Genomic DNA, 19,766 nt, shown 5'->3' with positions numbered 1-19,766 from the left:
AGACATGCCTGCATTAGTTTGGTAGTTTGGTTTTAATTTTTTTGGTTAGATAACCAGAAGTGGTATTGCTGTATTATATGGTAGTTTAATTCCTATTCTTCTAAGGATTCTCCGAACTGTTTTTCAAAGTGGTTGTTCTAATTTGAAATGCCATCAACAATGTAGTGTTCCCACTTCTTCACATCCTCACCAGCATTTGTTGTTTGTGTTTTGAATGATTGCCATCTACTTGGAATGAGATTAAATCTCAGAATAGTTTTGATTTGTATCTCTCTGATTGCAAATGATGGTGAAAATTTTTTATACATTTATTGGCCATTTGAATTTCTTTTGTGAAAGGTCTATTTAGTTCACTTACCCATTTTTATTGGTTTATTTATATTTTCTTTTCTAATATATATTTTATTTTATTTATAAATGGAACATATTAAAATGGTGTACATTTAGATTGTGCTTCATACCCTTTCCCACCCAATTTCCCGTCACCTCTTCCAATAAAGTGTCCAGGTTAGGGACTTCCGGGAAGATGGCGACCGAGAAAAGCGGGGCTCTTAAGCCCCGCTAACAACAAATCTCCATTACTACAAAATCAGCGCCTTTCAAAGCCAGAAAACAACATCACCAGGAAAACAAAAAAAATCACCAGGCTCCAGAGAGAAAGCGGACTGAGAACAGAGCCACAGAGGAGATCCTCACGCCCGAGGAAGCGGCTTCATGCCCGAAGACGCGGCAGCAGCCATACTGCCGGCGGCACCGGCGAGTTCACGGGACGGCCACAACAAGCCAAGGGGAGCCGCTGCGGAACAGCCAGGTGGGATTTCTCGGCGCAGGAAGCATCTAAAGCTCGCAGTGGCTGAGCTCAGCACACGCTGCAGGGATTCAGAGTGGAAATCAAAACCAAGAAAAAAAAAAAAAAACGCCAGCCCCACAGCCAAGGGCGTAGCAGTGGCGCCATATTGCCACTGGCGGCAGCAGCAGAGAATTCACCGAATCCAGTACAGCTACATCTGCGTACTCAAGAACAGTGAGTCAAATTGCGGGCTCCAGAGGAGAAATCCCAGTACTGTACTCACTGGGACTTGACCCAGCGGGAGAGGGGCGGTGGCAGTGATATCACACCATAGGAGAACGTGCAACCAGGCACCCCCCACAGTCTAAAGCAGCCTCTATCGACTCTCTGGGTCGGAGACTCTGTGATACAACCCAGTAAAGGAGTAGTGGGGTCTGAGATACTACAGACTCGAGATCCAGAGCACCTTAAGTGAAGTCATAGTGACCCAAGGGAAGAACCCAGAGAAGGCACAAACTTCCGAAATCATGGGAAAGAGGAATAATACTAGAGCAATCAATGCTCACAACCCCACAACATCAGAACCCGATAAAACTGAAAATTAGAGATTTCTAGAATATCAAATCAGGAAAATAACTGTAGAAATAATAGAGGTGCTTCGAAAAGAACTCAGAGAGAGCCAAACAGAGATAAAGGATGCAATTAATGAAGTAAAGACCTCAATTCAAAGCACAAACTACCGATTAGAACACATGGAGAACAGAATCTCGCTCTTAGAAGATAATCATTCCAAAAATGAACGCATAGTTTCTAATCTAGAAAAAAATATCCGACAGCAGGAATCTGATATTGAAGAAATATGGGCCCATTTTAAGAGAGCTAACCTAAGAATAATTGGAATAGAGGAAGGAAAAGAAAGTGAAACCAAAGGGATCAACAATCTCTTCAAGGAAGTAATAGCAGAAAATTTTCCAGACATAGAGCAAGAGGTCGATACACAGGTCCAGGAAACTTATAGAACTCCCTTTAGACAGGATCGGAGAAGAGGATCCCCACGCCACATAATTGTCAAAATGACCAATGTGGAAGCCAAGCAGAGAATCTTAAAGGCAACAAAAGCAAAGGGCCAAGTGACATTCAGAGGCAAACCAATTAGAATCACTCCAGACTTCCCAAACCAAGTTATGAGAGCCAGAAGGGCTTGGAGTAACATATTCCAAACTCTTAAAGAAAACAACTTCCAGCCAAAAATTTCCTACCCAGCAAAACTTTCTATCAAATTAGACGGAGAAATAAGAAGCTTCCATGACAAACAGAAACTGAAGGAATTTATGTCTTCAAAACCAGCACTAGAGAAAATACTTAAAGAGATTAACTACAAAGAAGAAATAGGTAGCACACATCAGAACTAGAGAAACAAGATTTTCCATCCAACAGACAACTAAGATTGGTTATCTGTGGAGATTCATTATTTATGTTAGTCTTTTACCTATCTCTAAAGGGTATTGTTTGCCTTTATTGTTTGTTAATTTTTAGGATTTCTAGTTGGAATATTAATATACCTTCAGATATAGCATTTGGAAATATTTTATCCCATTCTATTAGTAACTGTTAACTCTGTTTACATTGTCTTTGGATATACAATATGTTTTTTATTTTTTAGGGAGTTTGTATACTCTTCTGTTGCCTGTGCCATTGAAATCATAACCAAGAAATCACTGCCAATTTCAATGTTGTGAGGTTTTATAACCCAGATTTTCTCCTAAAAGTTTATAGTCTTAAGATTTATATTTAGGTCTTTTATCTATTTTGAGTTAATATTTGTTTATGGGATTAGGTAAGGGTCCAATTTTATTCTTTTCCATGTAATTATAATTTTTCAATAATATTTAGTTAAAAGATTATTATTCCCACCACCAAATGTTCGTGGAAACCTTGTCAAAAATAACTTGACAATATAGGGAAGAATTTAGCTCTAGGCTTTTATTTAACTCCAATGGTTTATATATCTGCCTTTAGAATATTACTACACTGTTTCAATTATTGTAGCTTTATATGGCTTGAAATCAGAAAATATACATCTTCTAGCTTTGTTCTTTTTCAAGATCGTTGTGGGTACCTAGAGTCCATATTCCATATTAGGATAGTTTTTTTTCTGAAAAATAAATATATAAATATATGATAGTTTCACCTAAAAAATAGAAAAAAATATTCTCTGGTAAGAAAGAAAGCAAAAAGAAATATTGAAATGTTATCTTTAGGTCATCAAAAGCTTGGTATCAGACAAATGAAACTGTTATGTGAGACTATCATTTTTAATTTTTGATAAATTGCTATAATACTAGATGTCAATCACTAAGCCAAGCATGGGAGGGATGGATGGGGAGAGAATGGGGTGGGGATCGGGTGGGGGCTGACTGGGCAATGTGTGCATGTATGTCTACAAAAGTATGTATCCCACTATGATGTATGAATACAGTGCACCAATTAAAAAAATAAAAAAATAAATAAATAAAATAAAAAATAAAAGTGTCCAGGTTAAACACGTTATAATTATACTATTACACATATTTGTATGTAGCTCCTCCATTGAACAACCTCAGCTTTCTTCCTCTCATATCCTTCCATTCAAGCTTTGCTGAGATTTCCCCTCCATCATCTGGAGTTGTTCTGGTACTACCACTGCTCCCTAGCTTGGGCATTTTAGAGAAAACATATGTCCCTTCTCTTTCTGTGCTTGACTAGTCTCACTTAACATAATAATGTTCTACGGTTCCTTCCATCTTCTTGCAAATGCTATTATTTTATTCTTCTTTAAGCTGAATAGAATTCCATTGTGTGCATTTCCCATAATTTTCAATCCATTTATCTGTCGATGGAGATCTAGGTAGGTTCCATATTTTGACTATTACAAACTGTGCTGCTTTGAACATGGGTATGTATATGTTAATGTAGTTCTCTGATTTTAACCCTTTTTGAAAGATACCCAGGAGTGGTATAGCCAGATCAAATGGTGGATCTATTCCCAGTTTTCTAAGGAATATCTATACTGATCTCCATAGTGGCTAAACTACTCTGCACTCCCACCAACAGTGTAAAAGAGTTTCTCTTTCCCCTCAACTTAGCCAGCAATTGTTGTTGTTTGATTTATGTTTGCTACTCTGATTGGGCTTAGATGGAATCTCAGTGTAGTTTTGATTTGCATCTCCCTTATTGCTAGTGACATTGAACATCCTTTCATATACCTATTGGCCATTTGTATATCTTCTTTGGTGAAATATCTGTTCATTCCAGTTGCCCATTTTCTTATCGGGTTGATTGTTTTGCTAGTGTAGAGTCTTTTGAGCTCTTTGTATATTGTAGATATTAGCACCTTATCAGAGTGGTGACTGGTAAAGATCTTGTCCCATTCTTCCTCTTTCAGTTCTTGATGGTTACTTTTGATGAAAAGAAAATTTTTAGTTTGATGAGATCCCAATGATCAATTCTTGCTTTAATTTCCAGTGCTTTAGAAGTCTTACTGAGAAAATTACTGCCTGTGCCTATATGTTGGAGTGTTGATCCTATGCCTTTATCTAATAACTTCACAGTCCCTGGTCTAACTTCTAAGTCTTATATCCTCTTGAGTTGATTCCTGTTCATGGTTAGAAGTAAGGATTCAGATCTAATTTTCTACAAATGGATAGCCAGTTTTACCAGCACCATTTGTTGAAAAGGCTGTCTTTTCTCCAGCGTATGAGTTTGGCCCCTTTATCAAAGATCAATTGACTATAGATGTGTGGGTTTGTTTATGTATCTTCTATTCCGTTCCACTTGTCAGTCTGCATATTGCTGTGCTAATGCCATGCTCTTTTTACTACTATTGCTCTATAGTATAATTTGAAGTCCGGGATTGTGATGCCTCCTGCCTGGTACTTGTTGCTGAAAATTGATTTGGCTATTCTGGGTCTTTTCTTTCTTCATACAAAATTCATATCTGATTTTTCCAGATCTATGAGAAATGTTCTTTGTATTTTAATGGGGATTGCATTGAATCTATAGATCATTTTTGGCAGAATAGCCATTTTGATGATATTAATTCTGCCTATCCATGAGCAAGGGAGATCTTACCATTTTCCAAGGTCTTCTTCAATTTCTTTCTTTAATATTTTGTAGTTTTCTCTGTAGAGGTCTTTTACATCTTTGGTTAGGTTTATTTCTAGGTATTTTATTGTTTAGAGGTTATAATAAATGAAATAGTTTTCTTTATTTCTTTCATTGTGGATTCATTGTTGGCATAAAAAAGAACAACTGATTTCTTTATGTTGATTTTGTATCCTGCAACTTTGCTGAATTGGTTAATCAGCTCCAGAAGTCTCTTGGTTGCATTCATTGGATCTTCTAGATAAAGAATCATATCATCTGCAAATAAGGATAGTTTTAGCTCCTCTCTTCCTATTCGAATTCCTTTGATTTCCTTCTCTTGTCTTCTTGCTGTGGAAAGAGTCTCAATGATTATATTGAAAAAGATACGTGATAATGGGCATCCTTGTCTTGTGCCTAATTTTAAAGGGAATTCTTGCAGTTCTTCTCCATTCAGTATGATGTTGACTTTGGGCTTATTGTTTATAGCCTTAATGATGTTGAAATATGTTCCTTCTATTCCAATTTTCTGCAGTGTTTTTAACATAAGTGGGTGCTGGATTTTGTCGAATGCTTTTTCAGCATCTATTGATATGATCATGTGGTTTTTGTTCTTAGTTCTATTTTTGTGGTGAATAACATGTATTGATTTGCCTATGTTGAACCAGCCTTGCTTTTCTGGAATGAAACCAACTTGGTCATGGTGTACAATTTTCTTGGCATGGCTTTGAATGTGTATAGCTAGTATTTAGTTTAGAATTTTTGCGTTTATGTTCAATAATGATATTGGTCTGTAATTTTCCTTTCTTGAAGTTTTTTATTTGATTTGGGGATTAATGTGATACTGGCATCACAGAAGGAATTAGGCATAATTCCATCTCTTTTAATTTCCCGGAACAAGTTGTGAAGTATTGGTATTAGTTCTTCACTGAAAGTTTTGGAGAATTTTGTTCTTAGTTCTATTTATGTGGTGAATAACATGTATTGACTTGTGTAAATTGAACCAGCCTTGCTTTTCTGGGATGAAACCAACTTGGTCATGCTGAACCAATTTTCTTTTTTTCTTTTCTTTTTTTATTTTTTTGTCCTTCACATTTTATTTTTTTAACTTATTTTATTTTATTTTTTATTGGTGCATTATATTCATACAACTTATTGGGGTAAAAAACTTGTGTGTACAAACATGTACTCATCGCTGATTTAACCCCTACCCAATTCCAAACCCATTCCCTCCCCGTCCCTCCCTGCCTTGCTTGGCTTAGTGATTGACTTTGATATGTTTAAGTACATTGTGTGCTTTAAATATTTTCCTCTTCCCCTCTCCTTTCTCCTCCTTTAGATTGTCTTGTTTGCTCCTCTATAGGATTTCCTCTTTCAAGAGTTTCTTCTATGACCCATTTGTTCCTAACTCTCATATATTAGGGAAAGCATCTGATTTCTTATTTTCTGTGACTGACTAATCTCACTTAGCATAATGTCCTCCAGTTCCATACATTTCCCTGAAAATGACGTAACTGAGTTTTTTTGATGGCTGAGTAATATTACATTGTGTACATATCCCACAGTTTTGTAATCCATTCATCTGTTGATGGACATCTTGGCTGGTTTCATAGTTTGGCTATGGTGAACTGTGCAGCTATGAACATAGATACACATGCATTAGTTTGGTAGTTTGGTTTTCTATCTTTTGGGTAGATACTCAGAAGTGGTATTGCTGGATCAAATGGTATGTTTGTTCCCATTCTTGTGAGGATTCTCCATACTGTTTTCCAAAGTGGTTGCACTAATTTGCAGTCCCACCAACAATGTCTTAGAGTTCCCACTTCTCCACATCCTCGCTAGCATCTGTTGTTGTTTGTGTTTTGAATGATTGCCATTCTAGTTGGAGTTAGATGAAATCTCAGCGTAGATTTGATTTGCATCTCTCTGATTGCCAGTGATGTTGAGCATTTTTTCATGCATTTATTGGCCATTTGAATTTCTTCTTTTGTGAAGTGTCTATTTAGTTCATTTGCCAATTTTGTTATTGGTTGCTTTTTTTTCTTAGTGTTGAGTTTCTTGAGTTCTCTGTATATTCTAGATATTAGTCCTCTATCAGTGGTGTAGGTGGCAAAAATCTTCTCCCATTCTGTTGGCTCTTGATTGAGGTTCTTGATAGTTTCCTTTGCTGAACAGAAGCTCTTCAGTTTCATGCAATCCTATGTATTGATTCTCCTTTTAATTTGTTGTGCCTTTGGGGTCTTGTTGAGAAAGTGTTTATTTGTGACTATGTGTTGTAGTGTTGGACCTAAGCCCTCTTCAAGCAGATTCAGGGTCTGTGGTTTGATTTCCAAGTCTTTGATCCATCTTTAATTGACTCTTGTGCAGGGTGATAAAGTGGGATTAATTTCCAATTTTCTGCATATGGTTAACCAGTTTTGCCAACACCATTTGTTGAAGAGGCTATCTTTTTTCCAGTGGATGTTTTTGGCCCGTTTATCAAAAATCAATTGGCTGAAAGTGTGTGGACTTGTTTCTGGGTCTTCTCTTCTGCTCCATTGGTCTATATATCTGTTCTTTTGCCAGTACCATGCTGTTTTTATTACAATGGCTTTGTAGGATAGTTTTAAGTCAGGTATTGTGATTCCTCCTGCGGGGATTTTGTTGCTGAGAACTACCTTGGCTATTCTGGGCTTTTTATTATTCCAGATAAATTTAAGGACTGATTTTTCTATGTCTGTGAGGAATGATCTTGGTAGTTTAATGGGCATTGCATTAAATATGTAGATCACTTTTGGGAGGATGGCCATTTTAATATTTATTCTGCCAATCCATGAACATGGAAGATCTTTTCATCTTCTAAGATCTTCTTTGATTTCTTTTTTTAGTGTTTTATAATTTTCTTTGTAGAGATCTTTTACCTCCTTGGTCAAGTTTATTCCTAGGAATTTTATTTTCTTGTGGGAGATCCTGAGTGGAAGTGTTTTCTGAATTTCTTTTTCAGTGGATTTATGGTTGGTGTACAGGAAAGCTTCTGATTTTTTAAGATTGATTTTGTATCCAGATACTTTGCTGAATTTGTTGATCAGTTCTATAAGCCTTTTGGTTGAGTTTGTTGGTTTTTCTAAGTATAGTATCATGTCATCTGCAAATAGTGAAAGCTTAAGTTCTTCTTTTCCTATTTGTACTCCTTTGATTTCCTTTTCTTGCCTTATTGCTCTGGCTAGAGTCTCTAGTACTATATTGAAGAGAAGTGGTGATAGTGGACATCCTTGTCTCGTTCCAGTTTTTAGGGGGAATTCTTGAAGTTTTTCCCCATTTAATATGATGTTGGCAGTGGGCTTATTGTACATTGCCTTAATAATGTTGAGATATGTTCCTTCTATTCCAATTCTCTGCAGTGTTTTTTTTTATCATAAATGGATGTTGAATTTTATCAAATGCTTTTTCAGCATCTATTGAGATGATCATGTGGTTTTTGTCTTTGATTCTGTTTATATGATGAATTACATGGATTGATTTTCATATATTGAACAAGCCTTGCATCCCTGGGATGAATCCTACCTGGTCATGGTGAATGATTTTCTTGATGTGGTTTTGAATGCGTGTTGCTAGTATTTTGTTTAATAGTTTTGCATCCAAATTCATCAGAGATATAGGCCTGTAGTTTTCCTTCCTTGAACTGTCTTTATTCGGTTTGGGTATTAGTGTGATGTTGGCTTCATAGAATGTATTTGGGAGAGTCCCGGTTTTTCCTATTTCCCGAAATAGTTTGAGATTAGTATTGGGATTAGCTCTTCTATAAAGATTTTATAGAATTCACTTGGAAAACCATCTGGTCCTGGGCTTTTCTGTGATGGTAAGCTCTTTATTGCTGTTTCAATCTCTTTGATTATTATTGGTTGGTTTAAGTGTTCTATATCTTCTTGAATCAGTTTAGGAAGGTTGTATTTATCTAGGAAGTTGTCGATTTCCTCCAGATTTTCCAATTTTTTGGAGTATAGTTTTTCAAAGTAGTTTCTGATAATCCTCTCGATTTCTACACTGTCAGTAGTAATGTCTCCTTTTTCATCCCTTATCTTCATAATTTGGGTTGATTCTCTCTTTTTTTAAGTTAGGTTGGCTAGTGGTTTATCAATCTTCTTAATTTTTTCAAGAAACCACTTTTGGTTTTGTTGATTTTCTATAATGTTTTATTTATTCTCTATTTCATTAATTTCTGCTCTAATTTTAATAATTTCCCATCTTCTGCTGGCTTTGGAGTTCAATTGTTCCTGCTTTGCAAGGGCTTTGAGGTGTGTCATAAGGCTATTTATTTGAAGATTTTCTGTTTTTCTTATGTGAGCACTCAGTGCTATAAATTTTCCTCTTAATACTGCCTTCAAAGTGTCCCAGAGGTTTTGATATGTTGTTTCTTTATTTTCATTTGTTTCTAGAAATTTCTTGATTTCACCTCTTACATCTTCTATGACTCATTCTTCATTCAGAAATGTGGTGTTCAGCCTCCACATGTTTATGTTGTTTCTCTGGGTCTTCTTATAATTGATTTCTAGTTTCATTCCATTATGGTCTGAAATGACACAGGGAAGTATGTAACATTTTTTAAATTTTCTAGTGCTCATTTTGTGTCCCAGGATGTGATCTATTTTGGAGAAGGTTCTGTGATCAGCTTAGAAAAAAGTAAACTCTGCTGTAGTTGGGTGAAATATTATATATGTGTCCAACAGGTCCGTTTGGTTAATGGTGTTCTTTAGTTCTGAGACATCTTTACTGACCCTTTGTCTGGAAGATCGGTCTAGTATTGTGAGAAGTGTGTTGAAGTCTCCCAGTATTATTGTGTTGGGATTTATGTGTGACTTCATGTCACAAAGAGTTTGATTTATGAAAGTAGCTGCCCCTATGTTTGGGGCATAGATGTTGATTATTGTTATTTCCTCTTGCTGGACTATTCCTTTTACCAGTAAAATGTGACCTTCTTTGTCTCTTCTAATAAGTTTGGGTTTGAAGTCTAACTTGTCTGATATCATAGTTGCTACTCCTGCTTGTATTCGAGTACCATTAGCATGGATTACCTTGCTCCAGCCCTTTACCTTGAGTTTGTTCCTATCTTTACTTGTAAGATATGTTTCTTGTAAGAAGCAGATGGATAGATTCTGGCTTTTAATCCATTTTGCCCCTTTATGTCTTTTTATTGGGGAGTTGAGGCTGTTTACATTCAGTGTGATTATAGAGAGATAATTTTTAATTCCCAACATGTCAAGATCTTATTTCTGTTTGAGATACTGTTTATTCTTCTTTGCTTAGTTGTCTGCTGGATGGGAATTCTTGTTTCTTTTGTTCTGGCGTGTATTACCCATTTCCTCTTTGCAGTTAATCTCCTTGAGTAATTTCTCTAGCGCTGGTTTTGAAGACATAAATTCCTTCAGTTGCTGTTTGTCATGGAAGCTTCTTATTTCCCCATCTAATTTGATAGAAAGTTTTGTTTGGTGGGAAATTTTTGGCTGGAAGTTGTTTTCTTTCAGAGTTTGGAATATGTTACTCCAAGCCCTTCTGGCTCTCATGATTTGGTTTGGGAAGTCTGGAGTGATTCTAATTGGTTTGCCTCTGAATGTCACTTGACCCTTTGTTTTTGTTGCCTTTAAGATTCTCTGCTTGGCTTCCACATTGGTCATTTTGACATTTATGTGGCGTGGGGATCCTCTTCTCTGATCCTGTCAAAAGGGAGTTCTATAAATTTCCAGGACCTGTGTATCGACCTCTTGCTCTATGTTTGGAAAATTTTCTGCTATTACTTCCTTGAAGAGATTGTTGATCCCTTTGGCTTCACTTTCTTTTCCCTCCTCTATTCCAATTATTCTTAGGTTAGCTCTCTTAAAATGGGCCCATATTTCTTCAATGTCAGAGTCCTGCTGTCGGGTTTTTTTTTTTTTTTTTTTTCTAAATTAGAAACTATGTTTTCATTTTTGGAATGATCATCTTCTAAGATCGAGATTCTATTCTCCATGTGGTCTAATCTGTTGTTTACACTTTGAATTGAGGCCTTTACTTCAATTATTGCATCCTTTATATCTTTTTGACTCTCTCTGAATTCTTTTCAAAAGTCCTCTATTATTTCTAAAGTTATTTTCCTGATTTGATATTCTAGAGATCTTTAGATTTCTGTGTTATCAGATTCTGATATTGTGGGGTTGTGGGCCTTCACTGCTCTATTATTATTTCTCTTTTCCATGATTTTGGAAGTTTGTGCCTTCTCTGGGTTCGTCCCTGCGTCACTACGAGTTCACTTAAGATGTTCTGGATCTTGAGTCTGTGGTATCTCAGTCACCACTACTCCTTTACTGGGTTGTATCACAAAGTCTCAGACCCACAGAGTCAATTGAGGCTGCTTAGAACATGGTGGGTGCCAAGTTGGGCATTCTCCAGCACGGAGTTGTGACTATGGTATGATATCTTTGCCACCGCCACTCCCCCACTGGGTTGCACTGCTAAAATCTCCGACCCAGGGAGACTATCTGCGCAAGTCCCTTTGAGTGCAGTACTGGGATTTCTCCCCTAGGGGCCGCAATTTGACTCATGGTTGTTGAGTGCACTGATGGAGCTGTAGTGAACTTGGTGGATTCACTGCTGCTGCCACTGGCAATATGGCACCACTGCCACACCCTCGGCCGTGATGCGGTGTATTTCTTCTCTGGTTTTGAGCTCCGCTCTGAGTCCCTGACAGATGTGCTGTGCCCGGCCCTTGGGAGCTTTAGATGTTCCCTGTGCCGACAAAACTGCTGACTGTCGCCTGGCTGTTCAGCACCTGCTCACCTTGCCTTGCTGTCCACCCCTCCTCTCTGGAGCATGGTGGCTGGTTGAGTGCGTTGGTCTTCAGCTGTCCGGTGAACTCGCTGCTGCTGCTGGCAGTAAGGCGCTGCTGTCACATCCTCGGCTGTGAGGTTGGTGTAGTTCTTCTCTCGTTTTGAGCTCTGCTGAGTCCCTGCGGGGTGTGCTGATCCTGGCCCTTGGGAGCTTTAGACACTCCTTGCACCACAGAAACTGCTGACTGCCGCCTGGCTGTTCAGCATCAGCTCAACTCGGCTTGCTATCCACCCCTCCTCTCAGGCGCCTGGTGGCTGGTTGAGTGCATTGGTCTAGGGCCATCCGGTAAACTCGCCGCTGCCACCAGCAGTAAGTCGCTGCTGCTGCATCCTAGGCCGCGAGGCCGGAGTACCTCCTCTCTGGATTTGAGCTCCATTCTGAGTCTCCCTCCTCTCTGGAGCCTGGTGCTGCTAGGGAAGATGTAGGCTGCGCCGCTCCTCGCTGCGGCTCCGGATGTTCTGCACCGTGGCTCTGGCCGCTCCAGCTGCTCTGGCTCCTCCGCACCGTGGCGGGTGCGGCACTTCGGGCTGGTTTCTTTCTGGTGTCTTGTTTTTCCAGCCCTTTTTCTCTGCCCTTGTATTTACAGTTTTTATTCTTTTGCTGGTGGTATTTTCTGGCTCTGAAAGGTGCTGGTTTTGTGGTAATAGATTTCCATTGTTAGCGGGACTTGTAAGTGCCGCTTTCCTCCATCGCCATCTTCCCGGAAGTGCACCAATTTTCTTGATATGGTTTTGAATGTGTATAGCTAGTATTTAGTTTAGAATTTTTGCATCTATGTTCATTAAGGATATTGATCTGTAATTTTCCTTTCTTGAAGTGTCTTTATTTGTTTTTGGGATTAATGTGATACTGGCCTCATAGTAGGAATTATGGAGAATTCCATCTCTTTCAATTTCCCAGAACATGTTGTGAAGTATTGGTATTAACGTTTTACTGAAAGTTTTGTAGTATTCTGTTGTGAACCCATCGGGGCCTGGGCTTTTATTTGTTGGCATAATTTTGATTACTGTTTCTATTTTTTGTTTGCTATTGGTTAGCTTAGGTGTGCTATGTCCTCTTGGTTCAGTTTAGGTAGGTTATATGTGCATAGAAATCTATCGATTTCTTCCATAATTTTCAGTCTGTTGGAGTATAAATTTGCAAAATAGTTTCTGATAATCCTTTGAATTTCCCCTCTGTCTGTGGTGATGTCTCTTTTTTATTTCTGATTTTAATAATTTGAATTGTTACTCTCTTTTGATTAGGTTGGCAAGGGGTTTGTCAATCCTATGAATCTTCTCAAAGAACCAGCCTTTTGTTTTGTTGATTCTTAGAATTGTATTTTTTTTTGTTCTCTATTTCATTTCTTTCTGCACTGATTTTAATAATGACTTGGCTTCTGCTGGCTTTGGGACTAGACTGTTAGTCTTTCTAGGTACTTGAGTTTTGTCATTAGTTTTTTTTTCCTTGATAGTGTTCTGTTCTTTTTATATGGGACACAGTAATATGAACTTTTCTAATAACATGACCTTCAAAGTATTCCATAGATTGTGGTAAGTTGTTTCTCTATTGTTATTTAATTCCAGAAATTTCTTTATTTCCCCCCAATTTCCAATCTTACCCACTCATCATTCAAGAGTGTATCATTCAATCTCCATGTATTTAAATAGTTTATTTTGGGCTTTCTGTTGTTGATTTCTACTTTCATTCCATTATGGTCTGAAAAGATGCAGGAAATTATATTACGTCTTTTGAATTTGCTGGTGCTTTCTTTGTGTCCCAGAATGTGATTTTGGAGAAGGTGCCTTGGGCTTCTCAGAAGAATGTGTATTCTGTTTTTCATCATTGAAATATTCTGTATATGTCTATTAAGTCCATTTGATTTATAGTTTTCATTAGTTCTGAAGAGTCTTTACTCATCTTTTGCCTTGAAGGTCTATCCAGTGGTGTGAGAGGTGTATTGAAGACTCCCACTGTAATTGTATTTGGGTCTATTTGAGATCTTATGTCCAAGAGGGTTTGTTTTACAAATGTGGCTGCACGCACATTCGGGTCATAAACATTCACTATTATTATATCTTCTTGGTTGATTGTTCCTTTTATAAAAGGAAGTGCCCTTCTTTGTCTCTTTTGATGTATTTTAGCTTAAAGTCTATTTGGTTGGATATCAGTGTTGCTAATCCTGCCAGGTTTTGGTCTCCATTGACATGATATATCTTTTTCTATCCTTTCACTTTCAGTCTGTGAATTTCTTTTGCTGTAAGGTGTGTTTCTTGCAAACAGTGTATATTTAGAATATATATATATATATATATATATATATATATATATATATATATATATTTTTTTTTTTTTTTTTTTTTGGTGGTACTGGGGTTCCTGGAAGCCCTTCTACCTCTGGGCTACACTCCCAGACCTATTTTTACATTTTTATTTGGAAACAGTGTCTCTTATTAAGCCAGCGCGCTCTGCTGGCTGGCTTCGAACTAGTCCGATCCTCCTGTCTCTGCCTCCATGGATTATATTTTTTAATCCACATTGCCAGTCTGTGTCTTTTGATTGGAGAGTTAAGTCCTTTAACGTTCAGTGTTATTATTGAAATGTGTTGTTTGTTTCCTGTCATTTTGTGTTCTATCTTCTGTTGGATATAGTATTATTTCTTCATACTTAGATGCCCTGCTGATCAACTCCATCTCTTCTTTTGTTTTGGAGTCTGCTTCTTTTTTCTTCTTTATGGTTTATTACTTTAAGTATTTTCTCTAATGTTTGCTTTGAATTCATATATTTTTGAGGTTCTGCTTATCTTGAACCACGTTTGTTTCTCCACCAATCTTATTTTAATTAATTAATTAATTTATTTATTTATTTATTTATTTATTTATTTATTTTTTGGTGGTACTGGGGTAGAACCGAGAGGCTTTCTACTTCTGGGCTATACTCCCAGGCCCATTTTATATTTTATTTGGAAACAGGGTCCCACTAAGTTGCTGAGAGCCTCCCTAAGTAGCTGAGGCTGGCTTTGAACCTGTGCGATCCTCCTGTTTCAGCCTTCCAAGCCTGGGGATTACAAGCATGTGCCACCATGCCCGGCATGTCCATCAATTTTAAATAATAGTTTTGATGGATATAGCAGCTTTGTTTGGAAGTTTTTTTCTTCCAGATTCTGGATCACATCATGCCAATCTCTACTGGCATTCATGCCTTGGGATGTAAAGTCTGGAGTGATTCTTATTGTTTTGCCTGTATATGTTACCTGCCCTTTTGTTCTCATTGCTTTTAAGATTTTTTCCTTGACTTCTATGTTTGTCATTTTGATTAATATATGATGTGGGGATGTTCTTCTTTGATCTTGTCTTAGTGGTGTTCTGTATGTCTCCTGAACAGGAAGATCCAAGTTTCTTTCCATGTTTGGAAAACTCTCTGAAATTACTTCTTTGAAGAGATTACAGATGCCCTTGGTCTGTACTTCTATCCCTTTATCAATGCCTTTTATCCATAAGTCAGGATACTTCATAGTGTCCCATAGATGCTGAATGCTTAGGTATTTTTGCTGTACTGACTTCTCTATGCTGTTGTCTCTGTTTTCAGTTTTAAATAAACTGTCTTCTAATAGTGATATTCTACTTTCCATTTCATCTAATCTTCCATATTTCTTTCTATTGCTATCTTCATTTCATTTATTAACTCTTTTATTTCATTCCAGACCTCCTTCTGATTCTTTCTTAATATTTCTATTTCCTCTTTCATTTTCTGTAGACTTGTTTTAAAGCCTTTCATCATATTGTAGATCAAGATCTGAACTTCCCTCTTGCATTTCTTGTAGGTCAGTATTAGTGATTGCTGTGGTCTCTTTATTATTCCTGGTCCTCGTGTTTTCAGCATTCTCTGTCCTGTTTTTCTGATTTCTACATGAACTTTGTAAGTATTATGTTTAATCCAATCTTAATATTAGGAGTTTAGAGGTATCAGCAGGTCAGAAGTACTTTACCAATGTTGAGGGTTGGGTGATGGGGAAGGAGCTGGGGTGATGGATACAGGAATTGGATTAGGTAGAGGATATGTTTATGTTGAGAATGAATTTAAGAATTATAAGTAATGTCTTGTTGAGAATGAGAGAGAGTTAATTAGTGGGACTCTTGTAGTTAGTAGAGTATTTAAGTATGGAGATATGAAATACTTTGAATATTAAACAAGGAGGTATAGTATGGGTAAACATTTGGGGGGAAAAGAGTAGGTAGGTAAGTGTGCGGAAGTTTGTAGCAGGGGTGCGGGGAGGAGCAAACAAACATAAATAAAGTATCAACAGAAGATACAAAGATTAACTTTTATGTAATCAAAGAAAAAAACCAACCAAAAGAGGAAAAAGAAAAAAGAAAAAAAAGAGGAAAATTGAGAAGAATAAAATATAAAGAAATAGTGGCTGTCTGAAACCAGAAAACAAAGCAAACTATGAAATATATATATATATATATATATATATATATATATATATATATATATATATGCAAAAAAAGTAAAAGAAGGATGAGAAAAAAACTACACAGCATCAACAATAAGGAAACAAAAACTAAAACAAAACAACAACAAAACAACAACAACAAAAACAAACAGTCCTACTAATTTACGAATATGGGATCAGGTCCATATAATATTTGACGTCTGATTGCTGTGGTAACTTTCAGAATATAATCCAGTGCCTCTCAATTTGCTCTGTACTCAATTTTCAGATTCTTAAGCCACTTTCTGGGTGTTAGGACACCTTTCTTTCCTTTGACAGCTTTGGGTTTAGGTGTCAGGATGTCTGGTGTCACTGTTAATAAATTCTGTACAATTCCCAGCTTCTCTGTATTTCCAGCCTGTAGTCAGTGCCTCTGCACTCTCCACCCTAGGCTCAGGCCTGTGCTTCCCTATAGCAGGGGTGGAGGATGTTCAAAGTAGACTTGTAACTTCCCCCTAGGCCCTGTGGAGGTATTGTGTCTTGATGACTTTTCCTGTGTCTCTAGAAATTCTAACTGGGCTAGCCCGTGGGGTCCCAAGATATACTCTGAACAAAGGGTTGCTGTAGTTTCCCTAGGCACACACAAATACTGCCAGGATGCCACCAGGTCCCAGAACACAGGCTGGGTGCATGGCTATTACTGGACAACAGCCTAATGGGTGCAGATGCCTAGTGCCTGGTCCTGGGCCCGGGCAGTGTGCACAGGGCTGGAGCCCAACCCTGGGCATGAGCTGGGGGCTCTATACTAGAACTGAGTCTCCAGAATCGGGGCAGGCACAGACAGCCAGTGGTGGGTCAGGGGTATGGGGCAGGCGCTCACAGTTCCAGGGGTGCAGGCATAGTGTAGAGTCCAGCACTGGTCTCTGGCTCAGGCAAGGTGCATGACAGTAGCACTAGGGCCTAGGGCTTGTGGAGGGCATACATGCTAGTGCTGGATCCAGTGCGTGGGCTGGGGCCCCAGGATATCTCATGGTGTCAAGGTGCGGATGGGGCGCACAGAGCTATGGCTGCCCAGGAAATAGGCAGGGCCCACGAGGTTAGTGCCTGGGCTCTGGCAGGCCAAGCAGGCTAGGCGCACAAGGTGAGTGCTGAGTCTAGGGGTGTGGGTGGCACAGGCAAGTAGTGGGGGACCTGGGTCACAGGCATGGCACACGAGGACAGTGCTGGTTCCTGGGGTGGGAGCCAGGTGCACAGGGCCAGTGCTGGACCTGCCTGAACTTTCTTCTTCCCCTTCCCCTTCCCCTTCCCCTTCTCCTCCTCCTCCTCCTCCTCCTCCTCCTCCTCCTCCTCCTCCTCCTCCTCCTCCTCCTCCTCCTCCTCCTCCTCCTTCTTCTTCTTCTTCTTCTTCTTCTTCTTCTTCTTCTTCTTCTTCTTCTTCTTCTTCTTCTTTTCCTTCTTTTTGCAGTGGGTCTCAAGTTCAGGGTTTCTGGATTCCTTCCATCGAGGTACCTGGATCTGTTTTGGTTCCTGAGATATATTTATTTTTTTGGTTAAGACGCTGCCTTCTAGGTAGTTGAACTTTATTTATTTCAGCTGCTGAGAAGTGCTGTGTCCTTCAGTCGCCATTATGAATATCCTCTAATATTTATTTTTGGATTTCAGATGATTATCTGTACTATTTAAGTAAAAGAAAACTACATTTTTGCTCCAGGGTAGCTGTCAATATTGATTAAGTTCACAGAGCAATTACTAAACTTTTTATTTTATTTGCCATTGTACACATAGCCACAAATCAACAGGTACAGTAAACTTACTCCAAGGAATTAATTTGCTATGTAAAGCTCACTTTTAACATAATACAGTTTAATAGTAGAGTAGAAAACTTCACAATGAGCAAACTTTGAAAGTAAGGATAACATTAAATTTGGCAGTGAGATAGTTGAGAGCTATATATCTACATTTATTTTAACTATTTATATGACTCTGGCATATTTATTCATTTAGCAAGTATTCATTGAGGTTTGCTATGTGCTTTTCATAGTGGTAGGTCTGGGGATACAATTTGAATTGTCAAATGTCAGCCTTCAACAAATTTACAATCCACTGGGAAAATCAGACAAGAAAAGAAATAATTATGCAATATGTTAAGTGCAGTCAGTACAGAAATTGTACAAAATAGTGCTTCAGAAAATGAATGTGAAAACACCATGTAAAGTGCATTTGGGATAAGGATATGACATTAGTAATATAAAGTAGGCATTTCTATTTTATACATAAGAAATCTTTGGAGCTCAGAGAAATTCAGTTATAGCTTGGGATGTTTGTTCATTAAATTAATGCAATCATTCATTCATTGACATATTCATTTATAAGCAACCATCCTCTGAGTCATGTATAGGGCACTGATTAAGACAAACTGTACTCTATCATTTTGGATCTTATAAAAGATCCAGAAATGATGTGATAATTCAGAAAAGAAGAAAATAACACTGATGTATAAAGGTAGCTCTCCTACATTCTTTCAACCAGTCTATGGAGGATGAGGAAGACTTTAATAATAGTCCTGTAAGAGTTGATGAGTTACATGTCTGAGTGAACATTTATTTAAAATTCATCAAGTCTGTATAGGCATTGTGATAAATAAAAAATGTTATCTCTAAAATTCTAGGCATGACTAATTAGAATACAAATTGTTTATCTGAAAAAAACATTTGGGAATGAATTAATTATCAGTTAAATATCTTAAATGAAACAATCATATTTGTGCTAATTTGCACAAGAAATGTTAATTATAATTTTATTGAAAAATAGCAGCATTTAGCATTTGTTAGGAGTATCACAAGACCAACATTCTTTATATGAGTGAGATTTTAGAAATCTGCAAGCCCAGAAATTTAGGTCTTAGGTAATATTCTATAAATCTGAAGTTTAATGGTCTTTCACCTACTCATTATTGCAAATCTTACAACTTGATAGGACTACAGGACTTCTGTATGCTGCCATTTGGGAGAATAAATGTAATTGTAATTTATTTTCATTCAAGGTGGCCTTGAAGACATGCAGAGAGTCTTCTTTTATCTATATTAAGTTGCTAACACATGTTATTAACTTTATTAAAACTTGATCTGAGCTGGGCATGGTGGCACATGCTTGTAATCCCTGCGCTTGGGAGGCATATACAGGAGGATTGAGCAGGTTCTAAGCAAGCCGCACTGGCTTAAGAGACCCTGTTTCCAAATAAAAAATGTATAAAATATGTCTTGGAGTGTAGGTTGGAGCTAGATGGGTTTCCAGGAACCCCCGTACCACCAAAAAAAAAATTGATCTGATAATTAACTTCTCCCTGTAGTCAGATTTTGAGTTTAAGAAGAGGAAGTTTTAATTTGTTTTCTAATTACTACAGATTACTCATTTCAAATCAGAAGAATCTGACATTCACAAAAATTTCAAAAGAGCTCAGACATGTTTATTATGATGAGGAATTAATTGTCTAAGGAAACCAGAATCAACAATTTCCCAAATATTAAACTATCTATAACCAAAATGTTGGGGAGTCAATAGAAGGGATAAAATTGATGTTAATGAGGAAACATAATT

Source organism: Muscardinus avellanarius (genome assembly GCF_963383645.1).
Source record: "Muscardinus avellanarius genome assembly, chromosome: X".
NCBI classification, from domain to species: domain Eukaryota; kingdom Metazoa; phylum Chordata; class Mammalia; order Rodentia; family Gliridae; genus Muscardinus; species Muscardinus avellanarius.
This window is presented reverse-complemented; position numbering follows the sequence as displayed.